Source organism: Pongo pygmaeus, chromosome 7 (genome assembly GCF_028885625.2).
Source record: "Pongo pygmaeus isolate AG05252 chromosome 7, NHGRI_mPonPyg2-v2.0_pri, whole genome shotgun sequence".
Lineage (NCBI taxonomy): Eukaryota > Metazoa > Chordata > Mammalia > Primates > Hominidae > Pongo > Pongo pygmaeus.
Genome location: NC_072380.2, coordinates 11500892 through 11518111, shown reverse-complemented (window position 1 = coordinate 11518111; position 17220 = coordinate 11500892). Strand labels below are relative to the sequence as shown.

General features: G+C 45.1%; 1 long non-coding RNA gene across 1 annotated transcript; it reads left to right on the top strand.

Moving 5' to 3' along the window:
- The first annotated feature begins 332 nt into the window (after positions 1-332).
- Positions 333-10290, top strand: LOC129043058 (uncharacterized). The gene is made up of 3 exons (XR_008504280.1): positions 333-696; positions 1196-1593; positions 7613-10290. It is a non-coding gene; the product is annotated as an uncharacterized LOC129043058 (long non-coding RNA).
- The last annotated feature ends 6930 nt before the right edge of the window (positions 10291-17220 follow it).

The following is a 17220-nucleotide window of genomic DNA, read 5'->3' as shown; positions in this document are numbered from 1 at the left end:
TTATAGCTCAGATTATTGCAGCAAGGTTATGCAACTGCTGCGTGGGGCAGGCAGGACAGCTGTCCCGAGCCCTTGCCGGGTGAGTGACCGTCTGACCGTCTTCTGGCTGCTTCCTGTTGGCTTAGGAGACAACAGAAGAAGGTGGATTTGTTTGTCCATTGAGCAACCTGCCATTGCCCTGCCTGTGCCCACCTGTCTCCCTTTAAACATTAACAATCTCTTAAAACATTTGGGTTTGTGCCCAAGGCCGAGGGGATCCCAAGAGAAAGAGGAACAGAAAAGGGGAGGAGGAGGAAAGAAGGGAGAGAGAGTGTTCCCTGCGTCAACAATTTATTCATTCCACAAACATTTCTAAGTGTCCATGGTGATCCAGACATCACGGGAACCTTGGGGTTCCAGAGCTGAGTAGAACACAACTCCCATCCTTAGGGATTCAGCATCCAGTAGAGGAGAAAGACGTCTAGACCGAAGACAAAAGGGAAAGGAAAAGCTCAATGCTGTGCCTTCAACTCAGCTTCTCCATTTTTTGGAGAAGGGTTAATAGGGGAAGCAGAGAGAGAGAGATGAGAGACCAAAGTTTCCAGGGCCTTTATCTCCAGAGCAGAGGGTCTCAAACCTTAGTGAGCAAAAACTGATCCAGAAGACTTGTTGGAGGCGTAGCTTCCAGTTCAGCGAGCCTATTTCAGCAGATTGGAGGTGGGCCCAGGGCTCTGCATTTTCCCAGCTCTCTGGGGGATCCAGATGCAGGTAGTCCATGATCACAAGGGGATGCTGCTTTTCCATAGTGGGCCTGGAGAACAAGAACTGGCAACTGCCTGGCCCTAGAGCTGCCAGCCATGGGGCAGGTCCACCAGAGACTGATGGAGGAAAGAGGGAGAAGAAAGGGAAAGGAACAGGGAACCTCAGAGAGGATTAGGGTGGGAAATGGAAAAAGAGAAAATCCAAGGTGTGCAAAAGAGAAAAGGGATGCCTCTCTAAGGAGGCCAGCGAGTATTAGCGGAGGTGCTAGGGCTGCTCAGGCTGGCTGATATCCTTGTGTTAGCCACGGACATTGAAAGATTTTTGGTCTTTCAAACTTGAGGACTTGCCTAACCAAGCACAGAGCAAAGAACAGAAAGCTGACTTTGCTAGATGCTTGGGCATCAATATCACATGGAACCAGCCTTTTCTTTGATACCTCTTGCGTTTCTTGCAGATCCCCTGCCTGCAGCACGTGCTGATCTCCAAGGGTGAGGCTGGATGAAGCCAGGGGCTATGGAAAAGGAGACTGTTTCAGAGGACTTGACACCATCTTCAGTAATTTCTCTGGTTCTTGGCAGCTCCATTTGGCTGCGTCCCTACCCTGCATAACCCTCCCAGCTAGTCTACTCCAGGGCAGCGTCCAGCTGGTGACCTGAGAGGGCAGCGGCGCACCAGTCTCCATGAAGGTTGAGCTCCGATGGCCAACAGCAATTTCCACCTTGTGGTCTACAATTCTTCATCCCGATTGCATGGAGATTGGTCTCTCTCTTCAGCTGGATTTAGGCCACCATCTGAGTCCCCGGGGTACATTTTGTCTGACCCTGGCACCATTCTGTTCTTCTACAGCATCAGGTACGATGTTCCTATTTAGCTCAACCCCATTCCTAAGGCGCGTTTCCACTCCTCCACTCCTTTCCAAATGGACATCTCCTCCCTCATTCTCTCTCTTTTTTTTTAATTTTATAATATAAATATGTAGTAAAAATAGAGACGGAGTCTTGCTATGTTACCCAGGCTGGTCTCGATCCCCTTGGCTCACGTAATCCTCACACCTCAGACTCCCTAAGTGTTCGGATTACAGGCATGAGCCACCTCACCTGGTCTCCTCCCTCATTCTTTAAGCGTCTGCTCTAGCGTTACCTTCCCTGTGAATTCTTTCTTTCTTTTTTCCCATTTGGAATCCTTTTTATTTATTTAATTGACAAATAATAACTGTACAAATTTATGGGGTGCATAGTGATCTTTTGATACATAGATGGTATAGTGATCAGATCGGGATAATTAGGATATCTGTCACATCAAACATTATCATTTCTTTGTGTTAGAAATTTTCAAGATCCTCCTTCTAGCTCTTTGAAACTATATGTTTCTATTAACTACAGTCATCCTACAGTGCTATAGAACACTAGACCTTACGCCTCCTATCCAGCTGTAATTTTGTATCATTTAGCAAATCTCCCTGTTCTTTACCCCATCTTCTCTTGTCCCATTTGAAGTTCTTACCACGTGGTACTGGCACTCTGTTTGGGTATGCGCCACCCATTTTACTGCAGGTTCCAGGGATCTAGTCTCATGGGGGTCACTGGGGCAGAATGATTAGGAATTCAGGCTAAACTAATTCAGAATCTCAGCACTGTCACCTGTCAGCTGTGTGACCTCAGGCACGCTACTTCATCAACCTGCTCTCAGTTTCCTTACCTATAAAATGGACAAACAATTGTACTTACTATTAAGGTTAAAAGTAGTTACTATTAAGGATATAACTTGGTCCAGCACCCGAAACATTGTAGCTCTCAATAAATGTTTGTTCTTCTCATTATACATATGCATATCCTTACTTTAATCTCTGTGGATTTAATACAGAGTGGATGCTCAATCATGTTTATGGGATTAGCAATTAAGATATGTACCTGTATCGTTGCATCTGTCCGTTAGTATATTTTAAGAAGGAATGGGCAATTCAGTATATCTGTTCATAGATCAATATTTTATGGTGTTTCCTCTATGCGAGGATTGGTTCAGAGTGGAATTATCTACCCAAGCTCGGGCAGGTCCATCAATCGCTCTTCTTTTGTGTCCGTTGCTTCGGAGTGCCTTTCTCACTTCTGTTCCCATCCTTATATTTGCTGCCCTGTTTCTGAAGGAGCAAATCAGAAAATGGGAGCTTTTTAAAAGGACCTTAAACTGAGCCTGAGTTGTCTAGAGGAAAACAGCAAAATAATTCTATCAAGTCTGTTGTAATTTGAATTCCCCTTTTCCCCCTATCAATTTCCCCCCTGTGAAATGAGGTGGGAGGGACTAAATACACTCTGCAGTCCCTGTTAATTGCAGTGGTCTGTGATCTTTTTTGTCCATGGGGGCACTTTTAGCTCAGCAAGGTAAAGCAACATTAGCAAACAAACACAATTTAATGACTAATTCTGACTCTCTGATAAGGATACTCTCAAAAAGAAAACAGGTGCAACCTCTACCGTTTGCCCGATTTGCTGCTTGTCTTTGCACTTGCCTGGAATTACTAGAGGCTGTTTGCCTGGCTGAGCTGAATGTCTGGAAACCTGGTTTCTGCCCCTTTGAGTTCAGAAATTCTGAGAAAAGATAACAAGAGTGGACTGAGCTCAGAAGGAACTAAGCTTTTCTTAGAGATTTTAGTCAAATAACAGGTTAAACATGAAGAGGAAATGATTGGTAAAATAGGTGAAAAACCAGTAGCAAATCATGTACTACCTTTACCTCTCTCCCAGGAGAACCTGGCTACGAGTCCCTGCCTTTACCATGGAGGCTGAAGGTGTGGGGAGGGACTTCAGCCTGCTCCTCAGCCCTGCACCGTCTCTGAGACAAGCAGCGCCCCTGGCACCGCAGTGGGATCTCTGCTCTGCCAGCAGGCGGGGTCCAGGCACAGCCTTTGCCCCATCTCTTCTTCCCTCTACTATTCAACGTGGCTTACTTTGAATCCATTCTTCCTGTCAAGCCGTTGTTCCTTATCCTCATTAAATCTATGTTTCTTTAGAAAAGCATTTAAAAAAAATTTACATATATGCCTTGTGTTAGTCCATTTTGCATTGCTAAAAAGAAATACCCAGGACTGGGTAATTCATACAGAAAAGAGGCTTATTTTGGCTCTGGTTCTTCAGACTGTGCAAGAAGCACGGTGCCAGCATCTGCTTTGCGGGAGGCCTCCGGAAGCTTTTACTAATGGCAGAAAGTGAAGGGGGAGCAGACGTGTCACACGGTGAGAGTGGGAGCAAGAGAGAGAGGGAGGAGGTGCCAGACTCTTGTTAAAAATCAGATATCAATAACTAATAGAGTGAGAAGTCACTCATCACCACGGGAACCAAGCCATTCATGAGGGGTCCAACCCCATGATCCAAACACCTCCGGCTAGGGCCCACCTCCAACATTGGGGGGTCACATGTCAACATAAGATTTGAAGGGGACAAACCTCCAAACCATATCATATCTCTTCCCCTAAAGAGATTATACTTGGCAGCCACTTACCTAGGTCTGCCCCACCACCCCCAGCCAGCCAGCACCAGCTCTGGCTCCTACCTCTTCCCACCGATTTTGATTGACTGCTGGCAATTGGTGGCGTGTTTTCCTGTGTTTTAATGTCAAATTCGGAGACACTACAGTAAAAGTTAGTCCCTAAATGAACCATCCCCTCAATGAATGTTTCCTGGGCATCATCTATAAGCCATTAGGCACTACGGGAGGCCCATAGGTAGAAAGGGCTGTGGGATCCAGGGGAAGAAGCAACTAGCTCTGCCTTGGGGAGCTGGGGAGGGTTTTGCAGGTAGAGAAAGGAAAGAAGGACAGCCAGGAACAGAATGCAGGGTGTGTATGTTGAGGGGTGAGAAGCGGAGGAAGTGCGACCTATTCAGGAAATGGGAGGTCGTTCTGAGGAGCTGGAACACAGGGTGCAGGGAAAGTGATGGGAGATGACGTCGTGAAGGGATGTAAAGGCATTTGGACTTGCCCCTGTTGGCGATGGGATAATCATCAGGTACCTCAGCAAGGAGCTGAAAAACAAGAGTTTTAGGTCTTCCCATTTAAATTAACCTGTTCAGTCAGCATGCTAGGGGCATTCAAGTAATTAGAAATGAACCTTGAGAAGGGATGGTGGGGAAAACAGCCCCAGGGCAAGCAGTAGGTGTGCTTCAACTCGTGGAAACTGCTGTAGAAAGTGGGATCCAATTATCCCAAATCTTCACCTTACTGGAACCAACTGACATACACCTTGCAGGAACCAGGCTTGTTTTATTGCACTCCTAGAATACAATTGACTCAGCTACCTCCAACTCTAGTCATATTCCACATTTACTTTATGCACATATATTTACTATATTTACATATTCACCAAATTTATCATACTATGATAAATAGTAGTAAAGATCTTTGTAACACACAGAGTGCTCTACAAATAGATTGATAATTTGTATTGTAGCTTTCCATGGGTGTGCTGAGAGGCTCTAGCCAAAATACATATTGCTCAGATACCCTCCTCCGAGAAAGCTGCTCCCTTCAACTTTACTATAAAGCAGAAATATGGAAGTAAGAAGAGATGGGCACAGCCAACCGCATCAGCCAACTCCAATTTGGTGACCAATATTGTGATTGTTCCAAATTATAACCCCAAAGCAGTGAAGATAAAGTGTGTTTTGTGGAAGCAGGACTTTTGCCTGGGCGTGGTAGCTCACACCTGCAATCCCAGCATTTTGGGAGGCCGATGCGGGCGGATCACTTGAGGTCAGGAGTTCGAGACCAGACTGGCAAACATGGTGAAACCCCATCTCTACTAAAAATACAAAAATTAGCTGGGTGCAGTGGTGACTGTCTGTAATCCCAGCTACATGGGTGGCTGAGGCAGAAGACTCACTTGAACCCAAGAAGCGGAGGTTGCAGTGAGCCGAGATTGTGCCACTGCACTCCAACCTGGGTGACAGAGCAAGGTTCTGTCTGAAATAAAATAAATAAATAAAAGCAGGACTTTGGAGGGCCTTTCCTATACTGAGAATTCAATGGTCACTGAGAATTCAAAGAAGGTTATTTGAATCCAGCATTTCTCAAGGTTGATTTGACCACCAAATCTCCTATTTCCGGGTCCACATTGCCTGGAGGCCCTTCAAGATTCTCAATAAATAGTAGAGTCTCTGTCCTATATTTCAAAAGGAAAATGTTCATTTCTGGGGGAAGCTGTAGGTAACCTGTAATGTGGGAACTAGTCCAAGAGGTAGCACCAGAAGCTGCAGCCGCGGAAAGCCAGCAGCTCCCCGTCTCTGCGGTCGATCCTTACCCTGTAGCCTTGGGTCTGGTCTGAGAAGCTTCCTCTGAGGTTCTTAGCTAAGACCTGCCCTACTTCCCATCTGCCTCACCCCACATGACCATCTTTTTATTACCAGTCCTGATTCATAGCCTTATCCCTACCTCCTTAGTATTCCCTTTGCTTTATGTTTGTAACCCTGACCTGGGGCTTATTGTAAGAACTCAGGGAGAAGGACCCAAGGCTACCTTGATAATATTCTCTCATTGATGTAACACTGTCTTGTGAAATATCTCTATTCTATTCTATTCTATTTATTTTATTTTTGAGATGGAGTCTTACTCTGTTGCCTAGGCTGGAGTGCAGTGGCGTGATCTCGGCTCACTGCAACCTCCATCTCCTGGGTTCAAGCGATTCTCCTGCCTCAGCCTCCTGAGTAGCTGGGATTACAGGCACCCGCCACCACACCAGGCTAACTTTGTATTTTTGATAGAGATGTTGCCCAGGCTGGTCTCAAACTCCTGAGCTCAAGTGATCCGCCCTCCTCAGCCTCCCAAAGTGCTGGGATTATAGGAATGAGCCACTGCGTCCGGCCCACTTTCTTCATATTTTTAAGTTGTTGTTCATTTCTATTGTGGGTGGGAGGTTCTTTTAGGACTCCTTTTGCTCTGTGATCTACGTCTCATAGTCAGTAATTATTTTCTTAATTTTATGCGTGCTCCCTAGGGTATAATCTGGTTTTCAATCTTCATGTCGTGTCTATCTTGTTTTCACTTCTGATGCTTTTGGTTGTCTTCATTCGAAGGCAAGGAGAAACCTTCATTTGGTTTTGCTTTCGCATTTGTGATCAATAACATGTAATTCTTTTTTTAGTGTGACGTTTTCAGAATTACTTGCACAAAGTGCTCTTCACAAGTGGTTGTGGTGCAGAAAGCAGCAGTGAACGGGAGCGCTCTCCCCCTTGTATTGGGGAGAGCTAGGTTTTCCTGGTCTGGCCCCTTTGGGGTTTTGGTTCCTAGGCTTCTCATTCTAAAGACACTCCTGAGTTCTCTTTGTAAGGCAAAAAGACAGCTGATTTCTGAAATCACATGATACATTTTAAGTAATTCAGTCCCAAACTGTGTTTGAATAAGAAACCATACTCTAGCTTCAAGCTTTCCCTCCATCAGCATTAGTTTTTATTCAAGTTAAAAATGTCCTCCTGGCTTCCCCTCACTCTACTAGAATTCTTGGTTACTTTCAAAAGCCCCATTTTACTTTGTTTGTTTGTTTGCTTGTTTTATTTTGTTTTGTTTAGAGACAGAGTCTCACTCTGTCTCTCAGGCTGGAGTGCAGTGGCGCCATCTTGGCTCACTGCAACCTTCACCTCCCCAGTTCAAGTGATGCTCCTGCCTCGGCCTCTGGAGTAGCTGGGATTACAGGCGCGCCACACCTGGCTAATTTTTGTATTTTTAGTAGAGATGGGGGTCTCCCCATGTCGGCCAGGCTGGTCTTGAACTCCTGATCTCAAGTGATCTGCCCACCTTGGCTTCCCAAAATGCTGGGATTACAGGCATGAGCCACCACGCCTGGCCCATTTTACTTTAAATAATATAATTTCTTCTATTCTTCCAGGCATTCACCTGGCTCCTAGGGCTTTTGTGCTGTAGGCCTATATTTCCAGCTACTTTTGGAAAAAATCTCTCTGGAGGCCCAATGAGCTTGTCACATCAGCCCGTCCAGAGGTAAAGCACATTTCTCTGCCCTCACGTGCCTCTCCCTTGCTGTCTTTCACTTAATCAAGACCCGTAACACCCTCTACAATGCTGAGCAAGCTCAGATCCTCCCAGTCTTCATGGTGTCTTTCTTTCTCCTGATTCTATTGGTCTAATCTGATTGAATTTAAATTTTGCACATTTTGCATTAGTAATTCTCTTGCATGAATCTCTTTCTCTTCCTCCCTTCTGCCATCACTGGCGCTTGTCCTCTCTTTACTGGACTGTAGAATAATCTCTTTGGTGGTCTTCCTGTGGTCTTCCCTTCCCCTCCACTAAATCTACTCTCTATTCAGTATCAAGAAAGACTTAATCAGCAGTGAATACTCTCTAACCCAGCCCTTGACCCGTTGTCAGTCTCTGGCATCAGATCCTCTCCAGCAGAGCAAAGTGCAACTGCAGCCAGCTCATGCCTACAAGAGAAGGACTGAAGATCATTGTGTGCCTGAACCAAGTAAGTCTAACTGCTCCTTCATCAGCTCACCCAAAACTATAGGGGCTTTCTACAATCATGTTCCCATGGCTCTGGGAATTCCTCCAGACTTGAACTCTGGTTTGGCTTCTCCAGTTTATATCCTATGCTTCATACCAAGACCTTCCCACTTTGCCTATCCTACAAGAAGTCGCGGCCAGGTTGGACTTTCTGAAAAGTTTTGGAGGTTGCTTTTTGGCTCACCCTTGGTACCTTGTTCTACTAGCCACAGCTAAGCTCCACAAAGCCTAGGTGACTGGGACACTGCAACCCAGCCCTGACCCAACACTATGGCCTTCTACCAGTTGAGCATGGGATCCAGATGAGACTTCTAGTGCCAATACTAAAGACTATGAGGTTTGCAAGGTGAAGTTCACTGGCAACCTCTTATAGTCCGTAACAAATATTTCTAGTTTGTTCATTCATTGAGTCATCCAACAAGTATTTATAGAGCGACCATCAAGTGCCATATACATTCCATAGTGTTAGGGATATAGCAGGGAAAATGTCAGACAAGGTTTCTACTCATAGAATCCATATTCTACTATTGGAGGAAAAGAGATAGCACATATAGCATCAATCATTGTCAATGATCTTAAATGTCTGAAGACAATTAGCTATATAAGATATAAGTGACTGAGAGGGAAGGGCTATTTTAGACAAAATGCTCAGGGAATTAGCTCTGGGAATATGACATTTAAACAAAGATCTGAATGACAAGAAGAAGTCAGCACGCCAATTTTGGTGGGCAGAGTATACTGGGTAGAGAGACCAGCACAAGTACAAAATCCTAAAGTGGGAATGAACCTGGATGAGTCTGAAGGATGGGAAAGAGAACAATGTGGCTGGATTTGATGAGCAAAGAAGTGAGTAAGAGGAAAAATTAAGTCAAGCAGGAAGACACAGACTAGATCATGTGAGGCCTTGGTAAGTGATATGGTTTGGCTGTGTCCCCACCCAAATCTCATCTTGAATTGTAGTTCCCATAATTCCCACTGTTGTGGGAGGGACCCAGTGGGAGATAATTGAATCATGGGGGTGATTACCCCATGCTGCTGTTCTCATGACAGTGAGCGAGTTTTCATGAGATCTGATGGTTTTATAAGTTTTATAAGGGGTTTTCCCCCTTTTTGCGCGGCACTTCTCTCTTGTTTGCCACCATGTAAGACATGCCTTTGCTTCTCCTTCTCCTTCTGCCATGATTGTGAGGCCTCCCACCCATGTAGAACTGTGAGTCCATTAAACCTCTTTTCCGTTATAAATTACCCAGTCTCAGATATGTCTTTCTTAGCAGCATGAGAACAAACTAATACAGTAAATTTGCATAAGACATTTGCCCTTCACTTTGAAAGCAATGGGAAGCCATGCTCTGTATACTCAGAAGAAGAGTGAGATTGGAAACCATGGTGATTGAAGACCTATTGGGAGTGAAGACTTGAGCCCTGAAGGAGAGAGTGACTGCAAAATTTCTCAGATATCTGCAGCTGGGGATGATATCTGGATGGGATACCTGGCCCCTGGGGCTAATGAGGAGTTCAAAGAACAAGGAGCAGAAATGGATTCAGGAGAGAGTGAGCAGAGACTCAATGTTCTGTAAATAAGTGCTCCTAGAGGGGAAGGGTTAGAGAGGTCGGTAGAGGGACCCAGGATTCCGGGAAGCTGGAGATTCCAGCTGTAAGACATGCTATTGTAGCCTCAAGACAGATGCACAATTATAGGTTGCAACAATGGAGTCATTTTGAAGAAGCAAAAATATTCAGTGCAATGGACTGAATGTGTGTCCTTCCAAAATTCATGTGTTGAAACCCTAACCTACTATGTGATAGGATTAGGAGGTAAAGCCATTAGGAGGTAATGAGGGTGGAGTTCTCAGGAATAGGATTGGTGCTCTTATAAATGGGACCCCAGAGCACTCTCTTGCCCTCACTCCACCACGTGAGGATACAAGAAGTCTGCAGTGTGCAATCTGGAAAGGGCCCTCACCAGAACCTGACCATGCTGACACTTTGATCTTGGACTTCCAGGCTCCAGAACTGGGAGAAATAAATTTCTGTTGTTTGCATGTCACCCAGTCTATGGGGTACTTTGTTGTGGCAGCCCAAATGGGCCAAAACACCCACATTCATCACTAGCAGGCCCTGGACATATTATCCTATTGATTCTCAGCTCTGCTCTCTTGCATCGTGGGCACCCTAAAACAAAACACATATGTACAAATAAATGTAAAAATGGTACCCTGATATTTATCAGGGTGGGCCCCAGATGCGCCTACCATGCTAATAGTATAAATCCTGGCCTCAGGCAAATGGCCTTCTTGACCTTCCAAAGGACTAATAAGCAGCCCTCCCTTGAGAAGGCCTTTCTCCTTTCATGATTGTTCCTTTTCTTGCATGGTAGATTTTACCTTTGCTAATAGGCAATGGTTAAAAAAAGAAAAAAAGGAAAGGAAAAAAAGCAACCCTACCAAATAGAAGGGACTTTGAAAGTGTGAAGACTGCTCAGTTCTCTGACAAGCCCTGCTGCCTCAGCCCACAGTGAGGCACTGGAATAAAATTAGGACTGTATGAAGGATGAATGGGTCCAGTCTGTCTCCTGCAAAGCCCTGCCGTGTGGACAGGGCCAGAGTCATCAGTTGGTTCATAAGCTGGAATAGAGCGCCTTTCATTCAGAGTTCCCAGGACACTTCGCAGCTGCTAAAATGATCCTAAGCAAATATTTGTAGCCACACGATACAGGTGGGAATATGGAGGTACCAAGAAGAAAAAGGATTGGCCAAAACCCCCAGAGTCAACTCCAGAGGTAGGACCAGAAGCCAAGACCTGAGCCAGTTCAGGGCTCTGTCGGCAAGATCAGGCCTGGGAAAGGAGGGTGGGATTTCATGACTAAGAAGAGTTGTAATCAAACAAATTTGGGGGGTCCACAGTAACAGCTGGCTGTGAGCCCACTGCTTCCTAATCCAGTGCCACTCAGACAAGTGTGTTCGGTGCCTTGGTGAACTGCAGCTCTAAGTGGCTAGAGAGCTTTAATAATTCAAGGCCTCTGATTAGATTGACAGTGTCTGTCAGAGTGAGATGTGCTGTTGAGTGTTTTCTGTGTTCCAGACAAATTCACTTATAGTTTCAATTCAGCCCATTTCTTGTATACTGGGGCCCAAAAGGCAAACGCACAAAACGAGCATGTGATTGTGCTGCCAAGACAAGGGTGAGCCCAAGATAGTCTGCCTACCACAGGCTGTAGGCTGGGGTCCAGGTTGGGACTCAAAGTCAAGATAAAAAAGTGTGCTTGGGTATGGTCCTTCAGGGTGGAGACTGCCACATTCTTGTCACTATTGATCTTCAAATAAACAAAACTCCAATAAAATGTTATCAGTTGGAATCAATTGGAATTGATTTGCTGGATGGCAGGCAAGGCAGAAAGGATTTGGGAGGGAGGAAAAGAAAGAGAGAAAATAAGCTGGGCTTCAGGACTCATGACGGGCTGCCACCAACACAGCGCTGTCACCCCACGTGGTCCTTAGAGGCTGCTTTGTCCTAGGGCTTCTCCCAAGGCTTGGATCTAAACAGAGGCCTCCCCTAGATGCCGGAAACTCTGCAGAGCTTCAGGGATCATTGAAAACCTCCCACATGGCCTTGGAGAGGTCAGCGGCCATTCTGGCAATACAGACTATACAAATTCAAATGCCAATGCCTCCATTGCAAGCTGTGGGATCTTGGGCAAATCATATCATCTCTTAGTGTCTCATTTCTCTGGGCACAAATAGCCTGTACCTGACAGGGTTGTGAAGTAAGAAGCTGATAGAGGGAAGAAGCACTTAGCACACAGCCGGCCTGCAGCAAGAGCTCAAAGTGTCAGTCTTTATTATTATGATTATGCGCCAAGCTCAGGGCACCCCAGAACTTACTAATTTCCACTCCCTCTTCAATGCAGATCCAAATTCACTCTTGGGTCCAATTTAACTTGGCAGTTACATATAAGACCTAATTCCCAAATTAAAGAGCTTTGGACAAAAGTCCACCTTTGATGGCAGGTGAGGAAGAAAGCCAGGCAGTGTTGACAAGTCCTTCATCACTGACACTTTGCTCAGCATCAGTCAAGGCTGGCCCTGGGTAAAACCGAGAGACAGGCCAAATTTCCTGTCATTGAGCTGCACCTCTCTAGTGCCTACCATCCCAGGATTTATGAGCCCCACAAGGGCTGGGGCTTTGGCACAGCCTGTCACCCTGAATCAGTAGACAGGCTTCCAGTGAAGTTGCCCACCAAGGGAGCATGTCTGCAAAAGGGAGTGAGAACCAGCTCTGCTGGGGACACACGCAGTCTGGAGCTGGCAAGGTGGAACCAGGGAGAAGCAGAGTAGAGGGGGCTGATCTCCAAGCTGGGCTGGGCCCCAGCAATGGAAAGGCATCTTGTATACCGTACAGGGCCACACAGATGTTAAGGGTATTACCCTATGATTGTTACTACTTTTCACTGGAAAGCCAGTTGTTTAATATCAACAAAGTAGTCAACAAAACAAAGGAAACCAGAGAGATCTGGGTCTGTGGCTGACACATGTGCGACTACAGACGAATTCCATCACCCTTCAGAGCCCAGCTTCCCCTTCTGTGAAGTCCTCAGAGAGCAGGGTTGCTAAATGGACTGAAAGTGATAAGATAGATCTTGTGCCTGCCACAGAGAATCAACCAAGGTTCCTTCTCCCTTCTCTCTGGTGAAGACACAGGGTACCTTTTTTAAAAAAAAAAACGTAAAAAATGTAACTTCAGAAACTAGAAAGCAAGATTAGCACCAGGGAAAGCTTCAGTAGTGAATTGTTTTCATAGCGTCTCCACTCCCTTCAAAGACCATGCAGACAGGAAGTATCTACTTTGGTGTGGTTCAGCCTTTAGCAGCCATTGCTTACAAAAGAAGTGGTGTTTGGGAATGCTTTCAATATGCAGAGATGTTTTGTTGGCCCGGGTCCTATCTCTATGGATTCCAACAGCAGGAGCTTGCAGATGTGTGTGGAAAGGGCAGAAAAGCTTGCCCAGGAGGCTGAGCTGGAGGAGCCTCAGCGCCAGGCTTTGTGTGTTGGCTGGAATGCTTCTTGCAGCCCTCAGTGGGTGGCAAAGAAAACCACCTACAGGCCGGAGAATGTGAGGGGTGTCCAAGTGCCATGAGAACATTCTACTAAGTCCACTCGATAGAGCTGTTGCTCCTAATGGCTTATCCTGTGTCCCCTACCTGTACTGCTTCCAGGCCTCCAGGCCAGCTGGTCTAGGAGCTGCTGAGAAGCTACGTGTGCGAATTTCCTACACCCTGGCAGCCAGTGGCTGGGCATCTGTCAGGCTTCTGGGTGGGAGTTCATGGAGGGGCATGGATTTATCCTTCCGCCATCAATCCAACAGAGGGCCTCTCTCTGCCCTGACCTTATTCCCTCCTGCTTCCATTATACTAACACCACCACCTCATGGACAGACCTACTCACTACAGGTAGCATTCATTTTTATTTCATTTTTTTTCAGTTACTACTGTCCTCTGGGAAAATGAATCCTCCTCCTGACAAGCGCTTCAAACTTCTAGGCTGTGGGCATGCAAAGGAAAGCACAGCCCAGGAAAAATATCCCTAGGGAATATGAGCGTATTAGACCCAGAGTAGCAGACATTATGTGTATTCATAGACATATACAGGTTATTTATGTATGTATGTATTTACATATATGAAATATGCATGCAATATGACATATACGTACACATATCTACACTCATCTCATGAATATCTCATATATATGAGATTATATAACTACCTATCATAGACATGAGAGATCTACATATATCTACAGATATCTATGATAGCTCTCATAGATATGAGATCTATATATACTTACACACATATCATAGATATGAGAGGTCTACATATATCTACACATATATCCCATAGATACCTCATATATCTATATTTTCTTTATTACATAAAGAAAACAATAACATAAGTATACCTATGAGATATCTATGGGATATATGTGTAGATATATGTATGAGATATTTATGAGATATGTATGTTTCTATGTGTGCATGAGCTCCAGCTAATCTACATTCAACATATCTTTTTATTTAAATGTAAAAATATATTACGCAGTATGTATGAAGCATATGTAAATATATACAATATAAATGTTGCATAGATATTCCTGGGCCACCTTGAGGTCAACCTTGAAATACCCTGTTCTGCCTTTCATGTGCTTCTCAGGCTACAGACTTTATGATTTCTTTTCCGCCCCAAACAATTCAGCCTCTGGCCTCAGGCTGCATATCAGGAAGAAGAGCCAGTGCTGAGCATTAATAACAGATGCAAAGGGCCAAGCTCAGGCTGGGCACAAGCGGGTATAGGTGAGGGTAGAGGTGGTGGGGCTGGTGGGTACAGTTGCCTCTGTGGAGCTATGGTCTTGGAGAAGACAGTGCCAATCTCCCTCGGGAAGACCCCACAGCCCTTGCCCTCCAGAAGCCACGTAGTTAACACCCCTGACCTCATTTAGTTGAATGAATGAACTAATTAGAACCTGGGAACTTGATTCTGCTGCTGATGGTTCTTTGGCATTGTAAACATACACAGAAGATGGAGAGGCAACATCAAGTTGGAAGTCTGGTTATTTTGCAAAGAACGAAGTGAAACTGGAGGTGGCGGGGGCCTCCGCATTTCTGGATGCCTAGACAGAATTCACTCCCTTGCACAGGTCCCTTGTACCAGGGATCGGGGGCAGACCGCTACCTTAAGTAACGATTTTATTACATAAAGAAAACAATAATGAGAACTCCCACTTCATGTACTCTCCTCCCCAGTCTACACCAGCGAGCTCTGAGGAGAGTTTAGAGGCTAGAATATGAAGAAGCTACTCCACCCTTCCAAAAACTTTCATTCACTGTCCAGTCCCCTTTGCTTGGTTAGAAATTGAGAAGTGACCAGGCCAAACACGTTATGCAATCTACTAACCAGCCCAGTGTAACACAAATTAGTACAGTGTGGTATAGAAAATGCTCACACCTGGAGTCCAAATTGTAGATTCTTGTCCATACTGGAAACTCCCAGGACTGATGAACTCATCTGAGGCTATTACTAGACCATAACTCGGTTCTCTGATCTGTCAAGTAAGGAGATTAATCTCAATGAACTTTAAGTTCCCTTTCAAGGTTAACATTTTCTGATCTTCAATTTTAAAACTATCAAAAGTTTCAATTAACTGATGATCATGATAATCCTGCGAGAATTGTTAGAATCATGACACAGGGAATCCCAGACAGCAGGGAAAAAAAAATCAAAAAAGCATTTATGTTTGATCTAGAAATTCAGATTTACCATCCTGTGTGTCATATCTGAATATTGTTTGTTCTGCAGAGAACTGAGTGGGTCTGGTGATATTAATAAGTAATGCTAATAGTAGTCTACATTCTATGACCACTAATGGTAGTCAGCCACCGGAGGACAGAATAAGTCCCTGAGAGAAAAGAGAGAGTCATTCACCAGCTTGACAATTGCTCTTGAGGGCCTGAACTCAGTCCTAACTCTGAGAGATACTTTGTGGCACTTCTATAATTCAGCATCCATTTCACTCACAGGGCATCTTGAGATGCAGAATCTGCTTCAGTGAGCCTGAGGTGGAGCCAAAGATTCAGCATTTCTGGCATGTTCCCAGGAGAAACCAGACATAAATGTGCAGAAAAATTGGTGTCCTACAAGATTTCCTGCTGGGTGTTGACTGAGGGGTCCAAATTTTAAATACCGTTGCAGTTTAGAGGAAGGGACGGTCCCAAATGGCAGAGGAGGAGTCACAGCTCTTGCAGAAGAGGAGGGTCAAGCCAGGCTGAGAGTAAAATGTTGCTGTGGTTAAAATGCTCATGGATAATGGAGAATTATCGGCTTGGGGAAGGGGAGGGAGAAAGGGGAGTTTTATGGGTGCAAGGGACTGAGTGTCGTGATAACTATAGTGCTATAAAATGCAGTGATGATTCTGTAAGGCAGAGACCCTCATCTCAAGGCGCTGGCCTTTTTGTCCTTCAAATTGAGGTTTGCCTTTGACTTAATGGAAAAATTTTCTGGTGCCACAATAGCCATTTCATTCCAAGATGGATTGCAAGGTGAAGCGGTCTTTTTCCGTTTCATGTCCCAAACCGCAGCACAATTAGTTTTGAAATAAATGTCAATAGCTTCTGAGCGAGGCTGTGAGTGCGAGGCTGGAGTATCAGTGGCAAGCCACAGAGAAGGACTCAGAGGTTCTGATTGTGCCCATTGTGCTAAGACATCCTGTGATTCCTGAGAGGCATTAATTCTGGTGCATGTTCATTGAGCATTTTTGACGCAAAGTAGTTTAAAAGACAGAAAGAAGATGGAGTTTGTTTTAAAGGTTTTAAGATAAACACAGATCAGCACTGTCTCAAAAACGCTGTGCATGTTTCCATGAACTCAGGATCTTTCTGTCTTGACAGTCTCCAATCACATGTGGAGATGAGCTTGCCATCCCACCCACCCTTCAATCAGAGTGGGGACAGATGTTATCCATTGAATTATATTCCCCACTGGGAATTCCTGTGTTAAAGTCCTAACCCCATTGTATCTCAGAATATGGTTTTGTTTGGAAATAGGGTCATTGCAGATATAATTAATTAAGATGAGGTCTTAGCTTACTGGAATAGGGTGGGACCTTAATCTAATCTGACTGGTGTCCTTACGAAAAGAGGAAATTTGGACATAGACACTCACCCACAGGGAGGATACCATATGAAGATGAAAGCAGACATTACAGTGGTGCATCATCTACAAGCCAAGGAACACCAAAGATTCCCACCAAGTCACCAGAAGCCAGGGACAGGCATGGAACAGATTCTTTCTCACAGCCTTCAGAAGGAGCCAACCCTGCCGACACCTTGATCTCAGACTTCCAGCCTCTAGAACTGTGAGACAATCCACTTCTGTTGTTTAAGCCACCCACCTGTCCGCCCACCTGTCGTGCTTTGTTATGGCAGCCCTA